At 50.8% G+C, this 16296-nt stretch overlaps 1 protein-coding gene across 2 annotated transcripts in view; it reads right to left on the reverse strand.

Annotated features, from left to right (window-relative positions):
- Window positions 1-10895, reverse strand: part of OPLAH (5-oxoprolinase, ATP-hydrolysing) — a 53005-nt gene extending 42110 nt beyond the window's left edge. For both annotated transcript variants that reach the window (XM_072151074.1, XM_072151073.1), the window contains exon 1: window positions 10761-10895. The gene's annotated coding sequence lies outside the window, so the exon portion shown is untranslated. The remainder of the gene's footprint in view (window positions 1-10760) is intronic.
- Between the last annotated feature and the right edge of the window lie 5401 nt (window positions 10896-16296).

Here is a 16296-nt window from a genome sequence, read left to right on the forward strand (position 1 = left end):
TCCGGCAAACAGAAGGCCAGTCTGCGGCAGTTTCAGGTCTTACTAATCCTGCTAAATTTCACATGCAGAGTCATCCCTATTGGCCGCGCTTTTCAGTTATCCCTGGCCACAAAAGGAGTGCTTCAACGATCACACTTTATTAGAGACACCAATCCCCTAAAGGAAGATTTGCAGGTTTTAACGGGTCCGATATCTTTCAGGAGGCTGAAACCGACAGCTGTCCCCTAGGTTTGTTCATATCCACGGCCTGTGGTGGTTTTGCTGGTATTTTACCCAATAATTGGTGTAGGGAGGACTGGCCGATTTTATGGATAAGACAGGGCCTGAATAACAGTCTCACCCTCACACACCTTTTTGCCTTAGTGGTAGCTATTGAAGTCTGGGGTACAACATAGTTCAACCACAGAATCCGGGTTTGGTCTGAAGATTCGGGCCTAGTCCACGTAGTTAACAGCTTTTCTTCCCCTTCCTACCCGGTACTCGCATTGCTCCGGCACTTAGTCCTACGCTGCTTATAATATAACATCTAGCTTAGGGATAGGCACGTTCCTGAGTTCACAGCTCGGCTAATGCCTTGTCTCGTTCACAATTTCAGAGCTTCAGAGAACTCCACGGGTCCTCAGCAGAGGAGGAGATTGCTTGCCCCCAGTCCTTATGGAAGCTGGTCGAGATTTACTAAAAGGATCGGTGTCAGCAGCCACGTGGCAGAAATACTGGAAAGAGTGGCGAATTTTCTCGAGCGGCTCAATACCCGTAGAGAAAGCCCAATTATTACACCATTCCCTGGATTGGCTTTTACACATCAGGAATCAGGGGGCTTCATTTCACAAGGCCGGTCTCTTTGCCATTATTTTCCTGTATTATCTCCATATTACATATAGTTTGTAGTGACGCCTTTGAAACCCTCCTTGTTTAAATCTGCATTTTCATTGGCTTTTAGGTGCCCTTCGGTCCCCTCGGTATGGCTAAATCAGACGGTTTACTACACTCAGATGTCCAAATCTGCGACACTGGCGTAAAAATTTGGATTCGCCAGTCTAAAATGGACGTTTTTGGAAGAGGAACTTGGTTAAGGATACTCCCTATGGCCTCCAACCCATCCTCAGTCACCATGGTTCGTAGTTATGCCCACGTATGACCAGAGGGTGAGAATTTTTTACTGCACCATTCAGGTTCACTGTTTTCCCATTATCAGTTTAGTGCAGATTTTAAGAAAGCTCCCCAAAATTTGGCACTCACTCATTTCGCATTGGTGCAGCAACTACGGTGCACTCTTGTGGCATGAGTGAGGAGGCCATCAAAACCCTGGGCAGATGGAAGTCAGATTGTTTTAAGTCCTACATCCGACCAGACCTGAACTCCGTTTTTAATTTATAGTAATTATGTTGCCCCTTATCTTTAGGTTTCTACTATTTGACATTTTGTTTTTCCAGGCCATTTGATCCATGTTTGGATAGTGGGGCACTCCTTCATCCACTGCGCCCATCGGAGAGCAGACATGTGGTGCCCATGTGGTGTTGGCATAGGGATTAATGAGGCTGGGGTGCACTGGCGTGGCATGGCATCCGCAGCATGCGGTGGACTCAGGTACTCCCGGAGGTAGTTAACATCAGCAGGAGCTTCCAGGAGAACCTGGTCATCCTGGTACATACAGGTGGTAACAATCTGGCCCGTATAAAATTGGGTGAGCTACTAGCGCTCATGAAGGAGGGTCTTGCCCGTCTCCCATCCTTTTTTAAGTCTGTTACCCTCGTGTGGTCGGAAATTATCCCACGTTGCAACTGGAGAGGTGCCCGAGCCCACAAGACTATTGATAGGCCTACAAAGATCTTGAACATTAGGATCTCAAAGCATGTGGTGGACATGGGTGTCGCGTCTTTTCGCCACTTAGAATTGGAAGGGAACAACAGCCAACTTCTAATTGGTGATGTCGTTCACCTAAACCCCATTGGGTTAGACATTTTTATATCTGGTTTGCAGGAGTTGGCGGAGAAGGGAATCGCCTTTGGCAGTGGGGGCAGTCGCAGCCAGCGCTAGTGCACCTTGGTGGCACATTGGCGGGGAGGATATGTACCCTAAGGCGAGGTGAAGGCACCCACATGACGGTTGTCCTGCAGCAGCCGCCATTTTGGGAGAAGATTTCTCTACAAACAAGCCAGGCGGGCATGACATACTCATCTGTATGAGCCTGTAACTGCTCTTTTACCATGGACCAATAAAAGATTCACGATTATTCAGGAACGAGTTCTGAACTCATCCGTTTCAAGTTCTGCTCCAAGGACACGACCCCGCCGGCCTCTCCGACAACTAGTGTGACCGGCTCTCAAGGGTCTTCCGTGGCTGAAGAAGTGGCTGTGGATGAAATAACCCCCGATGTTCCAGCGAGGGGCCACCCTCTGGTGTCTTCCTCCCAGTGGGGTTATAACCCGGCCCTGGAAGAATTGGAGAATGCAGAGGGAGCAATGGCGCTGAAACAAGCGCCCATCTATTTGTTCTTGGACCCAACTATGGTCACGGGTCTTGTGGATCCACCGGCTGGTGAAGATGACCGGCTGGTCAGCATTCCTGCTCCTGAGCCCCAGGAGATCAGAGATGACATTGAGGAGCCTGCAGTTCTCGAAACCACCACCTGGTGTCCCCAGCCGGCTGCAGTCCTGGCAAGGGATCCGGGACTGGTTTCCTCTGATCAAGACTCGGACAGCTGAAGCCCCTTATCAGGATGTAAATATGACATTTAATATTTTGGGGTTTTCTCCCAGTTGGGCTGTGCACATTATTCCCTAAGAGGCAGAATCTTTCCTGGACTCCCATATTTTTTATAAAGTCAAGAGACTTTCCTGCAGCTCTGATTACGCCCTCTAGACCTGGCGATCACTTGACGCCAGGCCGCCTCCTCCCCTCTATGCATTGCGCTCATACAGCGACGCAGTAATAAACCTCATCTCCCTTCTCTCTAGGGTCTCCGGGGGCCTCTAACACCTGGAGAATGGGTCCCGCTCCTGTAGAAAACTGCAGTGACGTCTAAAGTCAGCGGACGAGAAGAGGAGCTAAAGATGTACGAAGAAACAAAAACAGGGGCGCGGCCCGGAGGGAATGCAGCTTCCCTCACCGGCCACTTCGCTATCTTGTCTAAACCTTGGACAACCCCTTTAATATCCATACTATAAATAAGGCATTTATATTTAAATCAGTTTATTAAATTTCAAACAAGGATAACAAAACAAACTTTCAGTAATACAAGTATAACACAATATATAAGGAATGCAGGTGTACATCAAAAGAAAGAAGAAAAAAAAAAAAAAAAAAAAAATCGGCAGTTGCCTGGCCTTTTCTGCCATCTGTTAGCCAGAAGGTAGATGTTTCTTATGGATCCAAGAAATCTATCCTTCTAGTGGAGATTATTACATAACATACACGATGCTCATGAAGATTTATCCATCTTGGTATCTCTGTATGTATCTGCGATGTATGTTTCATGGGTGACTCTCTGCCACCTCCTGTATGTACTAAAATTGGTAATAACCATGAGGGGGCTTTTTCAAGAGCGTATCGTCTGACCCTATTATTCTATTTGGAATAATTCCTATCGCTGGCCATGTGTATTTGATTGTAGCTCTGATGTGGCCTCTGGGCAGGTATGTATGGTTACAGACAAACAAATACATGCATTCCATTAACAAAGGGTGAGACAAAGACAGAGGGGTGTGGGGTCCAAGAAAGGGGATAGGGTTCTCGGTAAAGTAGTGTGTAGTCAAGTACGATATAGGGACACACAGTGGCGCGTTTACAGACTGGTCTGAGGTTTTGGGCTTAGGATGTCCTTGAATCTCTGGGTTTCTCTGAATGCAATCCAAGGTTGCCATAATTTTAAGGATTTCTCTCCCATATCCGATGTGTCTGCAATGGATTCCTCCATGCGATGTATGTGTATCATTTCCTGTGCCCATTCGGAAATTGTGGGAGGTGTATTGGTTCGCCATTTCCTGGGTATCACCGACCTTGCAGCAATGAGTGAAAATCTCAGGAGATTCCGTTTTTGACTTCCAATAGACCCGGGTAGTATTGATAGTAGAGCTATCTCGGGTGTTTTGGGAGCTGACTGCCCTGTGAATTCGGACGTGATATCGAACACCTGGTTCCAGAAATGTGAGATCTCATCGCATGCCCACCAAATGTGCAGCATAGTGCCCTTGTCCCTACCACATCTCCAGCATGTGTCCTGAAGTGCCGGATAAATGGAGTGTAAGAGGGTCGGGACCCTATACCATCTAGTGAGGATTTTGTAGTTTCGTTCCTGACATGAGCTGGCTACCGAGAGCTTGTGAGTAAACAGAAATGCCTTGTCCCAGTCTTCTGCAGACAGTGGGATGTTAAGGTCCCTCTCCCACCCCGTCACATATGGCAAGGGAGTGCTGTCCGATTCCTTCAGGAGGAGGTGATATATTCGAGAGATGCAGTGGTCAGGAGGAATGTCTAACCTGAAAAGGGCTTCAAATGGGGTAAGTTGTTTGTTAAAAGACGCCCCTGATCCCGGACGCTTCAGAAATGATTCCAGTTGAGTCAACTCTAACCACGATAAGTTAGAAGAGGTTGCCAGTCCCACTAATTCTTGATGTGATGGAATCGGGGCCTCTCCTAGAATGTCATGCATTCGATGGTCCTCGTGGCTATATCGACCTAGAAACACTGTCCTGGAGAATGCCGGTGGAAAGTCAGGATTGCGGAATAGAGGCGTGAGTGGACTTAATGGTCGAGACAGAATTTTGTTCTGGGTGAGGGCCCTCCAGAGTTTCAATGTTGATGCTAAAAACAGCGTCTGGGGCTCTATGTCTACACGTTGGGAAGGTACCCACGGTATCACCTTGATGGGGATCGGGGAGCTATACTGTTCCAATCTGACCCATTGTTTAGTGGACAGGTGGTAGTGCCAATCCAGTAGGCGAACTAGGACGGCAGCCCGGTGATAGAGCTTGAAGTCTGGTACCCCCCCTCCCCCAGCTGATTTTGGCCTAATCAGGAACCGCCATCCTATCCGCGGGCGGGTTGAGCCCCATATGAATCGGAGGAGCGCCGACCGGATTGATTGAAAGAATGAGGAGGGGGGCATAATTGGGATTCCCTGGAAAATATAGAGAAAGCGGGGTAGGATGTCCATTTTTATGACGTTAATTCGCCCAAACCAGGATAACTGTTTCCTATTGTATCCTTCCAAGTCTTTTAATGTACGTTCCAACAATGGTAGGTAGTTGAATGTGTATAGCTTGGAGAGGTCTACTGGCACCTGGATCCCCAGATATTTAATGGACTGCGTCCGCCAGCAAAATGGGTAGTGGTCCCTGACGGACTGTGCTTCAGTATGGGGTAGAGATATGTTGAGCATCTCTGACTTAGAGTAGTTAATCTTGAAATTGCTCAATTGGCTATATCTCTCAAGTTCCTTCAATAAGGAGGGGAGTGTAATCCTGGGTTGAGAAACATAAAGCAAGAGATCATCGGCAAAGAGCGCCATTTTGTATTGACGCTGACCCACTTGTAAGCCATGTATGTTTGGGTTGTTTCTGAGGGCCGTAGCCAGATGTTCCATCACTATTACGTATAAAAGGGGTGAGAGGGGGCATCCCTGGCGTGTTCCGTTTCTAATGTGGATTGGTTTAGAGAAGAACCCATTAGCCCTGACCCTAGCAGTGGGCTGGTTGTATAAGGCCATAACCTTCCCCAAAAACTTCGGGCCCAGCCCCAGGTGTGTAAGGGCGGATAACATAAACTCCCAGTTTACCCTATCAAAGGCCTTTTCTGCATCGATCGATAAAAGGCAGGAGGGGACAGACCTCTTCTGAGCGTGCTGCATGAGAGTAAACGTCTTGATCAGGTTATCCCTAGCCTCTCTACCCCTCACAAAGCCCACCTGGTCCGAGTTGACTATTTTTGGGAGGAGAGGGGCCAGGCGATCTGCCAGGACCTTAGCGTATAACTTCAGGTCTACATTCAATAGTGATATCGGTCTGTAACTCGCCGGTGCTAAGGGGTCCTTGTCCTGCTTCAACAGTACACTAATGTTAGCCTCCAGGGATTGGGGGTGAAAGGCCGAATGCTGGGATATGGCGTTGAACACGTGTGTCATTAATGGGGACAGTGTTTCCCTGAATGCTTTATAGAAGGCGGGGGAGAATCCGTCAGGTCCTGGGCTCTTCCCTACCGGTGTGTTTTTGATAGCATCAGTCACCTCTTCTTCACTGAGATCTTTTTCTAGTACCTCTATTTCCTCTGTTGCTAAGGAGGGCAGTGCCGTCTCTTTTATGTATTCTTGTATTTTTCTAGTCATGGGTGACCGGTTTAGGTCTGCAGACTGACCCTTGATATTATACAGTTGTGTGTAGTACGCACCGAACTCTGAACTGATCTCGGCCGGGTTGTGTGTGATCTCACCCTTAATTGTCCTAATACGAGGTATGTGTGTTGCTCCTGATCTAGGGTGTAGAAGTCTAGAGAGCTGGCGTCCACATTTATTTGCGTGTTCATAAAGGCGGCCCTTAAATTGAAGACGTTGGGACAGCGTCTTACGATCCAGCAGGGCCCTTATCTCATCCCTAATTATCATGAGCTCGGCAAGGTCTTCTGGGGACAGCTTTGCCTTGTGACGCTGCTCTATTGTATGCAGTCGCTGTAGTAGGGAGGTGAGTTTAAATGCGTTTTCTTTCTTTAATCTAACTCCATGCTCAGTAAATCGACTACGTAACTCACACTTGAGGGCTTCCCACTTCATCGGTAGGTCCTCTGGGCGGAGGTCCTGTATGCGGGAGTGGCATTCTATAGTACTTTTGATTTCCTGTGCGCAAAGGGCGTCTTTGATCAGGTGATCGTTAAGGCGCCATGACCATGGACGCTTGTCGACGGTCGGTATGGTTATTGTCAAGTATATTGGGGCATGGTCCGTTAGAACAATATTGCCTATACTTGCTGTTGGATCCCACATCAGAGCCCTATGTTGGACAAAGAGCATGTCTATGCGGCTGTATGAGTCATGAGCTGGGGAATAGTATGTGAAATCCCTATCCTGTGGATGTAAGATGCGCCAAACATCTACCAACTGCAGGCCATGTAGGTCTTTTTTGAGCATGCTCATCTGTCGTAGGGGAGTGTGGGTTTTTCCTGATGAAGTATCGAGATTAGTGTCGATTGGGAAATTAAAGTCCCCACCTAATATCAATAACCCCTCGGTGAACCCTGCTAGATCTTGGAGAATTTTCCTACAGGCCGAAATTGGGGAGCGATTGGGCAAGTACAGATTTGCCAAGGTAAAGATCTGGCCATAAATTTGTATTTTAATGAAGGCATATCTACCTGCCTCGTCCAGGAATTGGTCCAGAAGCACATGTGGGATGGAGCGGTGAACAGCGATGGAGACTCCCTTAGAGCGTGACTCTGGATTAGTACTGTGGAACCAGGTGTTAAAATATCGGTCTTTGATTTCTGGGAAGTGTCCGGTTTTGAAGTGGGTCTCCTGTAAATACAAGATTTTCACACCCTGTCTATGCATACCATATAATATCTGTGATCTTTTCTGAGGAGTGTTTAGGCCCCTGGCATTTAAGGATCCAATCTTTAAGGTTGCCATGAGGCGACCACTACTCGACTCGCCAAAGGTATCTGAAATAAGGAATTAAAGCAAGGGATGGAACCCTGAAGAGTAGCGCTTTGACTTTAGCCCTGGTGTAGGGGCCCTTTGAGGTGTATGGGTCTTGGGTATGTGAGGGTAACAGGAAGGTGGGGGTTAGACGCAGACAGACACTCACACTCACTAACAGGTAACCTGAATAAAAGATAAACAAACTATAAGGAAAAAAGGAAAGGGAAGAAAAAAGAAAAAAGGGATATACAGGTAAAAGGCTAAATCTATTCCAATAGATGTGGGACCAGACTCTAGTCCCTCTACAAAGGTAGGGATATGTAAACTGCGTGTGCAGACTAGCTGAACACGCTACCCTGGGTGGAAAGAAACCTAACCTGTAAGCGAGCCCACGTCTAAGGCTCCCGTGCTTTGTTCTACATAACTGATATTATCATCAACATGTGTAACCCAGCTAACCAACAAATGATGTATTATTAAGAATACTTTGCAAAAGAGAAACATTTATAATATGAAGGACCAAGTATTAGCTTGCCACAGTCCCTGTATATAGAAAGGATACTTTCGAAGAAGTATGTGGAATCTGTGGACAAGCATGCTTTCAGTTCCAGTCCTATGGGTCATTTGGACGCCTCCGTTGTCGATGTGGGCCCCTAGGGCCATTTCCTGCTCCACCCCTGGGTGCACGTTGAGGAAGCGGACGTGGCCACTGTCCCATAGGGGTTGGAAGCGATGGCCAGTCCGGGAAGTCCATAGCCGGCAGGTTGAGGGTTTCTGCCACCAATGACACATCTCCCGGGTGACGAATCACGTGAGTGCGGCCTCCATGGCGGATTTGGAGCCTAAATGGGAAGCCCCAGGTGTATGGTATGTTGCGCTGTCGCAGGATTTCCAACAAGGGTCTGAGGGCCTTTCTTTTAAGAAGCGTCATCCTGGAGAGATCTGGCAGCAGCAGGACCGCAGTCCCTTGGTATGTGATTCGATTTAAGGATCTCGCTTTATTCATTATGGCTTCCTTTATTTGGTACCTGTGTACCCTGCAGATTACATCTCTGGGAGGGTCACGTGGAGATGGACGGGCCTGCAACGCCCGGTGGGCCCTATCCAGTTCCAAGGGGGTGTCCTCCGGTACCTCCAGCACTGTGTTAAAGAGAGTGCGGAGAGCTCCATGTAGATTTGCTGATTCTACTGTTTCTGGCAGTCCCCTTACTCTAATGTTGTTCCTCCTCCCTCTGTTTTCGGAGTCATCAATCTGGTCCGAGAGATATTGCAGTTGGTAGGCATGAGTTGCTAGAGCTGCTGTATGTGAGTCTGCCAGGTTTTGTATGGTTGCCTGTGCTTCTTCGTTCACCGTCACTCTGGCCTGGAGCTGATGAACTTCCTCTCTGAGAGTGGCTACTTCAGCGCCGTATGATTGTTCAAGGCGGGACACATAGCACTCCATATCTTCCTTCGTGGGTATTGCCTTCAGATGGCTTTTGAAGTTACGTAGTTCCGCCAGACCTTCTAGAACTTGTGCTAGTATTGTAGCTTGCTGTGTATCATATGATGGAGACATGAAAGCTGGTGAGCTCGATGATGACCCCATAGGGCTGGAGATGTACAGATGGGGGGTAGCTGTAGGATCCGGTGACTGCGTTGCCACGAATATGCGAGGGGATATCGTGGGCGAGAGTAGCGTGTGTGTCTGTGCCCCATTGTCCCACGGCGTCAGTGAAAGTGGAGGTGTCAGGGGCGGCGGATCTGGTGACCCTGGTTGTCCCATCGGTTGTGAGGCCACGGCGCGCTGTGGTGCGTATTGGGAGTCCCCTGCCCTGTTGTGGCATATAGCTAGAGTGTTGTCCCATGGGTCAGGTGACATTTTAGTAGACAGGTGTGATAGCTGCTCCCCCTGGTGACCGTTGTGCACCTCTGCATCTCCATTACTGGCAGGCTGTAGCCCCTGGGTATGTGGGGAAGGAAGTGAATCCGCCGGGGAGGCTGCCCGGTGTACATCAGCCTGTACTACCTGGCACTGTCTGTGCGGTGTCTGCAGGGCCAGGTCCCCCTGCTCCCGGTCCCCCCCAGCAACAGGGCTGCCTTGGGGGTATGCCACATGATTCTGCCGGGTGGAGGGTGGAGAAGACCGACCCGCAGTCACTCCATCCCCTGTGTCCCTGTGCCCCTCCGGGCATGCAGCATCTGATCCTCCGCTCACCTGGGGACTGATGAGCAGCTGTTTGCCACGGGTTCCTCCAATGGCATCCACTGCCTGGTCTCCGTGTGTGCCGGGCGATTCAGCACCAGCCGACCCTCTGACAACGGCATCTACTGTCTGGTCTCCGCGTGCGCCGGGCGCATCAGTTCCAGCCGACACACTGACAGAGTGTGCCGCGGCTGTTACATTTGTGTCGCTCACGTGTGCCGTCGCGCCTCTCATACCCGGCTGCTGGCTTCTCCCCGGCTTCTCCTTCTCCGCTGATTTCAGCAGTGCCGCATCTCCCCTAGGCACCGGTGACCCGCGGTGAGTCTGCTGTGTGGGGTTTTTCGGGGTCCCGCTTACTGGACTGCGGTGTGAGGTAGTTGCCGCCATGATGGTATCGGCGGGCCTCGTGGTCGCAGGCTGGCAGGGTGACAGGAATCGGCCTATTCCTCTGGTCGTTGCCCGAGATTGGGGTGTCTGGAGGTTCGGGGGGTCCCTCTTCTTCTTAGGGCCCATTTGGCTTTGGGTTATATAGCTGGGGTACACTGTTTGGCACGGGAAACCCTGTGGGTACTCAGGAGCTACTGCAAAACCGGTCTGCTCGCCTCCATAGCCAGGCCACTCCCCCATAAGGCATTTATAATACTACATAATACTCAGTGCTACATGTGCCACCTAGTGGCGAAATTGTATAATTACATTTAGATCTGTATAACGAAATATTGCAGAGTTTAAATTGTTACTGATGTTGTGGTTTATAAACCTTGAATTAATCAGTTTGGATGTGAGTTTTATTGGGAAAATGGACGTTTTCATGCATTTTTTTGTTGCATGATGCTGGTGGAAGATGTGACGTTACAAGACAAATGCATCACCAGATTGATTGCTTTAAATAATTTACCCAGGGGAATACTGAGCGTAGAGATGTTTAATAGAAAGTATTAATATTACCTTCACCAGGAATAGGATGGTGAACTTCAGTGCAGCAGCGACACCTGGTGGACATCGGGCGCACTACCTTAGTGAATCCCAGCCGGACCCGAATCAACGTCGGATCGCGACTGCACCGGGTAAGTAAATGTGCCCCAATGTCTTTGGGATCCTGAATAAAAAACCCCAAATAAAAGGTGTGACAGTCCAAAGAAATTCACTTCCTGAAACGATCTCTTGATAAGCGAGAAATGACGCCACACATGGAAGACAACGTGATGGTAATAACCAAGAGGGGGATGGGAGTTACACATAAACATATCCAAGGAATCAATCTAACACTATACAAAACTAGATTTGTATACTAGTAGAAAATAGTTTTTCTAGATACAGGCGGTCCCCTACTGAAGAAGACCCAACTTACAGACGAGCCCTAGTTACAGACGGCCCTCTGAATGTAGGTCATTTACTGTACTTTAGGCTTAGGCTACAATTATCAGCTGTAACAGTTATTAAAAGTGTTTGCAATTAATATTTATTGTTAATTCTGGTTCTTATGACAACCCAATAGTTTTTATATCCAGTTGTCAGTGTCACAACTCGCAAATTGTTCTGATGGGATCAGGTTTCAGGCTTCTTGCTGGAAACCCACACCCAGAGCTGCCTGTGATTGACAGCTGCATTTCTGATCCTGGGAAAGCTGCGTGTGTCCTTGAACTCGTTTTGCCTGCAGCTGCGGCTGAGTGATGGACGGCTGAGCCAGTCAGTGCTGGGGGCGGTGTCCATTACTGCCTTATATTCTGCCCAGCCCTTCATCTGGTGCTGGTTATTGCAGTCTGTGTATCTAGTGCTCTTGTGTTTCTTGCTATTCTGTCTAGTGACTTCTGCTTTGCCTACTGACCACTCTATTTGCTATACGATTCTGTACCTTTGCCGCCATCTCGGTTTTGACCCGGTTTGTTTGACTCCGCTTGTCTGTCTGTATCTGTTGTTTGTTCTGTGCACCAGTGTGAACACTGGTCTATTCCTGTATCCCAGTTACCTGTCCGCTCCACCATCCAGCAGCTGCCAGACGAAGTGAGTCTTCCCTGTCATCTTGTAGGGTCCCTCAGGGACCATCAGTTAGGTTCCAGATAGCAGGTTCGCCCTTATCAGGGTGGTTTATCTGCTTTAGGCAGGGCCTTAGCCCGCAGGGACGTCGTGGGGTGAGTTCGCCACCACCTGCCTAGTCTGACAGCGAGCGCCAAGCCTGGTTGTGGTTGCTGGACGGGTGCTGACATAGACCTACTATCTGCAGGGGAGGGTGCGGATAGGATGTACAGCGCAGTATGGCTATGTCATGAAGGGGTTAAACTCTCTGAGATCCGCTGTCTACGCCACATACAGATTAATGTTAATATTATATCTGTGTAAAATAATCTGCTTACCCAATGTGAACGTTACACAAGAAAAATAACACTGAATACCAGATCACACGGGGTTTTCTAGGAGCCTAAAAAACTGACATGAAAAGATTGTGCTTGTGTTCAGGTGTCAAAGGTCCTGCCTGCGCCTCCTCCCTGCACAGAGAGAGTGACCTTCAGACTGAACTCCAAGGCCCTGAGGGGAGCGGCTGACAGGACCTCACCTCGCGTACACACACGGGACCTCGCCTCACGTACACAAACGGGACGTCACCTCACCTACACACACGGGACGTCACCTCACCTACACACGCAGGGGACATCACCTCACATATACACACAGAGGACGTCACCTCACCTACACACACGGGACCTCACCTCACCTACACACACAGGACCTCACGTATACACACGGGACGTCACCTCACCTACACACACGGGACCTCACCTCACCTACACACACAGGGGACATCACCTCACATATACACACAGAGGACGTCACCTCACGTACACACACGGGACCTCACCTCACCTACACACACAGGACCTCACGTATACACACGGGACGTCACCTCACCTACACACACGGGACCTCACCTCACCTACACACACAGGACCTCACGTATACACACGGGACGTCACCTCACCTACACACACGGGACGTCACCTCACCTACACACGCAGGGGACATCACCTCACATATACACACAGAGGACGTCACCTCACGTACACACAGGACCTCACCTCACCTACACACACAGGACCTCACCTCACCTACACACACGGGACGTCACCTCACGTACACAAACAGGACCTCACCTCACCTATACACACAGGACCTCACCTCACCTACACACACAGGACCTCACCTCACCTACACACACGGGACGTCACCTCACGTATACACACGGGACCTCACGTACACACACGGGACGTCACCTCACGTACACACACGGGACCTCGCCTCACGTACACACACGGGACCTCACCTCACGTATACACACTGGACCTCACCTCACCTACACACACGGGACGTCACCTCACGTACACACACGGGACCTCACCTCACGTACACACACGGGACCTCACCTCACGTACACACACGGGACCTCACCTCACGTACACACACGGGACCTCACCTCACGTACACACACGGGACCTCACCTCACGTACACACACGGGACCTCACCTCACCTACACACACGGGACCTCACCTCACCTACACACACGGGACCTCACCTCACGTACACACACGGGACCTCACCTCACGTACACACACGGGACCTCACCTCACGTACACACACGGGACGTCACCTCACGTACACACACAGGACCTCACGTACACACACAGGACGTCACCTCACGTACACACACAGGACGTCACCTCACGTACACACACAGGACGTCACCTCACGTACACACGCAGGGGACATCACCTCACATATACACACAGAGGACGTCACCTCACGTACACACAGGACCTCACCTCACCTACACACACAGGACCTCACCTCACCTACACACACGGGACGTCACCTCACGTACACAAACAGGACCTCACCTCACCTATACACACAGGACCTCACCTCACCTACACACACGGGACCTCACCTCACCTACACACACGGGACGTCACCTCACGTACACACACGGGACGTCACCTCACGTACACACACGGGACGTCACCTCACGTACACACACGGGACGTCACCTCACGTACACACACGGGGCGTCACCTCACGTACACACACGGGGCGTCACCTCACGGACACACACGGGACGTCACCTCACGTACACACACGGGACGTCACCTCACGTACACACACGGGGCGTCACCTCACGTACACACACGGGGCGTCACCTCACGTACACACACGGGACGTCACCTCACGTACACACACGGGACGTCACCTCACGTACACACACGGGACGTCACCTCACGTACACACACGGGACGTCACCTCACGTACACACACGGGACGTCACCTCACGTACACACACGGGACGTCACCTCACGTACACACACGGGACGTCACCTCACGTACACACACAGGACCTCACGTACACACACAGGACGTCACCTCACGTACACACACAGGACGTCACCTCACGTATACACACGGGACGTCACCTCACGTACACACACAGGACCTCACGTACACACACAGGACGTCACCTCACGTACACACACAGGACGTCACCTCACGTATACGCACAGGACGTCACCTCACGTATACACACAGGACGTCACGTATACACACAGGACCTCACGTATACACACGGGACGTCACCTCACTATAGACACAGGACGTCACCTCACTATAGACACGGGACGTCACCTCACGTATACACACGGGACGTCACCTCACGTACACACACGGGACGTCACCTCACGTACACACACGGGACGTCACCTCACGTACACACACGGGACCTCACCTCACGTACACACACGGGACCTCACCTCACGTATACACACGGGACCTCACCTCACCTACACACACGGGACGTCACCTCACGTACACACACGGGGCGTCACCTCACGTACACACACGGGACGTCACCTCACGTATACACACGGGACGTCACCTCACGTATACACACGGGACGTCACCTCACGTATACACACGGGACCTCACGTACACACACGGGACCTCACCTCACGTATACACACGGGACCTCACCTCACCTACACACACGGGACCTCACCTCACCTACACACACGGGACGTCACCTCACGTACACACACGGGGCGTCACCTCACGTACACACACGGGACGTCACCTCACGTATACACACGGGACGTCACCTCACGTATACACACGGGACGTCACCTCACGTATACACACGGGACGTCACCTCACGTATACACACGGGACGTCACCTCACGTATATACACACGGGACGTCACCTCACGTATACACACACGGGACGTCACCTTACGTACACACACAGGACCTCACCTCACGTACACACACGGGACGTCACCTCACGTATACACACGGGACGTCACCTCACCTACACACACGGGACGTCACCTCACGTATACACACGGGACGTCACCTCACGTATACACACGGGACGTCACCTCACGTACACACACGGGACGTCACCTCACGTATACACACGGGACGTCACCTCACGTATACACACGGGACGTCACCTCACGTATACACACGGGACCTCACCTCACGTACACACACGGGACCTCACCTCACGTACACACACAGGACCTCACCTCACGTACACACACAGGACGTCACCTCACGTATACACACAGGACGTCACCTCACTATAGACACAGGACGTCACCTCACGTATACACACGGGACGTCGCCTCACGTACACACACGGGACGTCACCTCACGTATACACACAGGACGTCACCTCACTATAGACACAGGACGTCACCTCACGTATACACACGGGACGTCGCCTCACGTACACACACAGGACGTCACCTCACGTATACACACAGGACGTCACCTCACTATAGACACAGGACGTCACCTCACGTATACACACAGGACGTCACCTCACGTACACACACAGGACGTCACCTCACGTATACACACAGGACGTCACCTCACGTATACACACAGGACGTCACCTCAGGTACACACACACAGGACCTCACGTATACACACAGGACCTCACGTATACACACGGGACGTCACCTCACGTATACACACAGGACGTCACCTCACGTATACACACAGGACATCACCTCACTATAGACACGGGACGTCACCTCACGTATACACACGGGACGTCACCTCACGTACACACACAGGACCTCACGTACACACACAGGACGTCACCTCACGTATACACACGGGACGTCGCCTCACGTACACACACGGGACGTCGCCTCACGTACACACACGGGACGTCGCCTCACGTACACACACGGGACGTCGCCTCACGTACACACACGGGACGTCGCCTCACGTACACACACGGGACGTCGCCTCACGTACACACACGGGACGTCGTCTCACGTACACACACGGGACCTCACGTACACATACAGGACGTCACCTCACGTATACACACGTATACAGACGCTCTGCTGTGAGACTTTTCCTGCAAACATTCCTCCCTCCAGTGTACATCTAGGTCTGCCTGCCCTGAAGGGGCGTTACATTACTGGC

This window comes from Engystomops pustulosus, chromosome 5, assembly GCF_040894005.1.
Source record: "Engystomops pustulosus chromosome 5, aEngPut4.maternal, whole genome shotgun sequence".
NCBI classification, from domain to species: domain Eukaryota; kingdom Metazoa; phylum Chordata; class Amphibia; order Anura; family Leptodactylidae; genus Engystomops; species Engystomops pustulosus.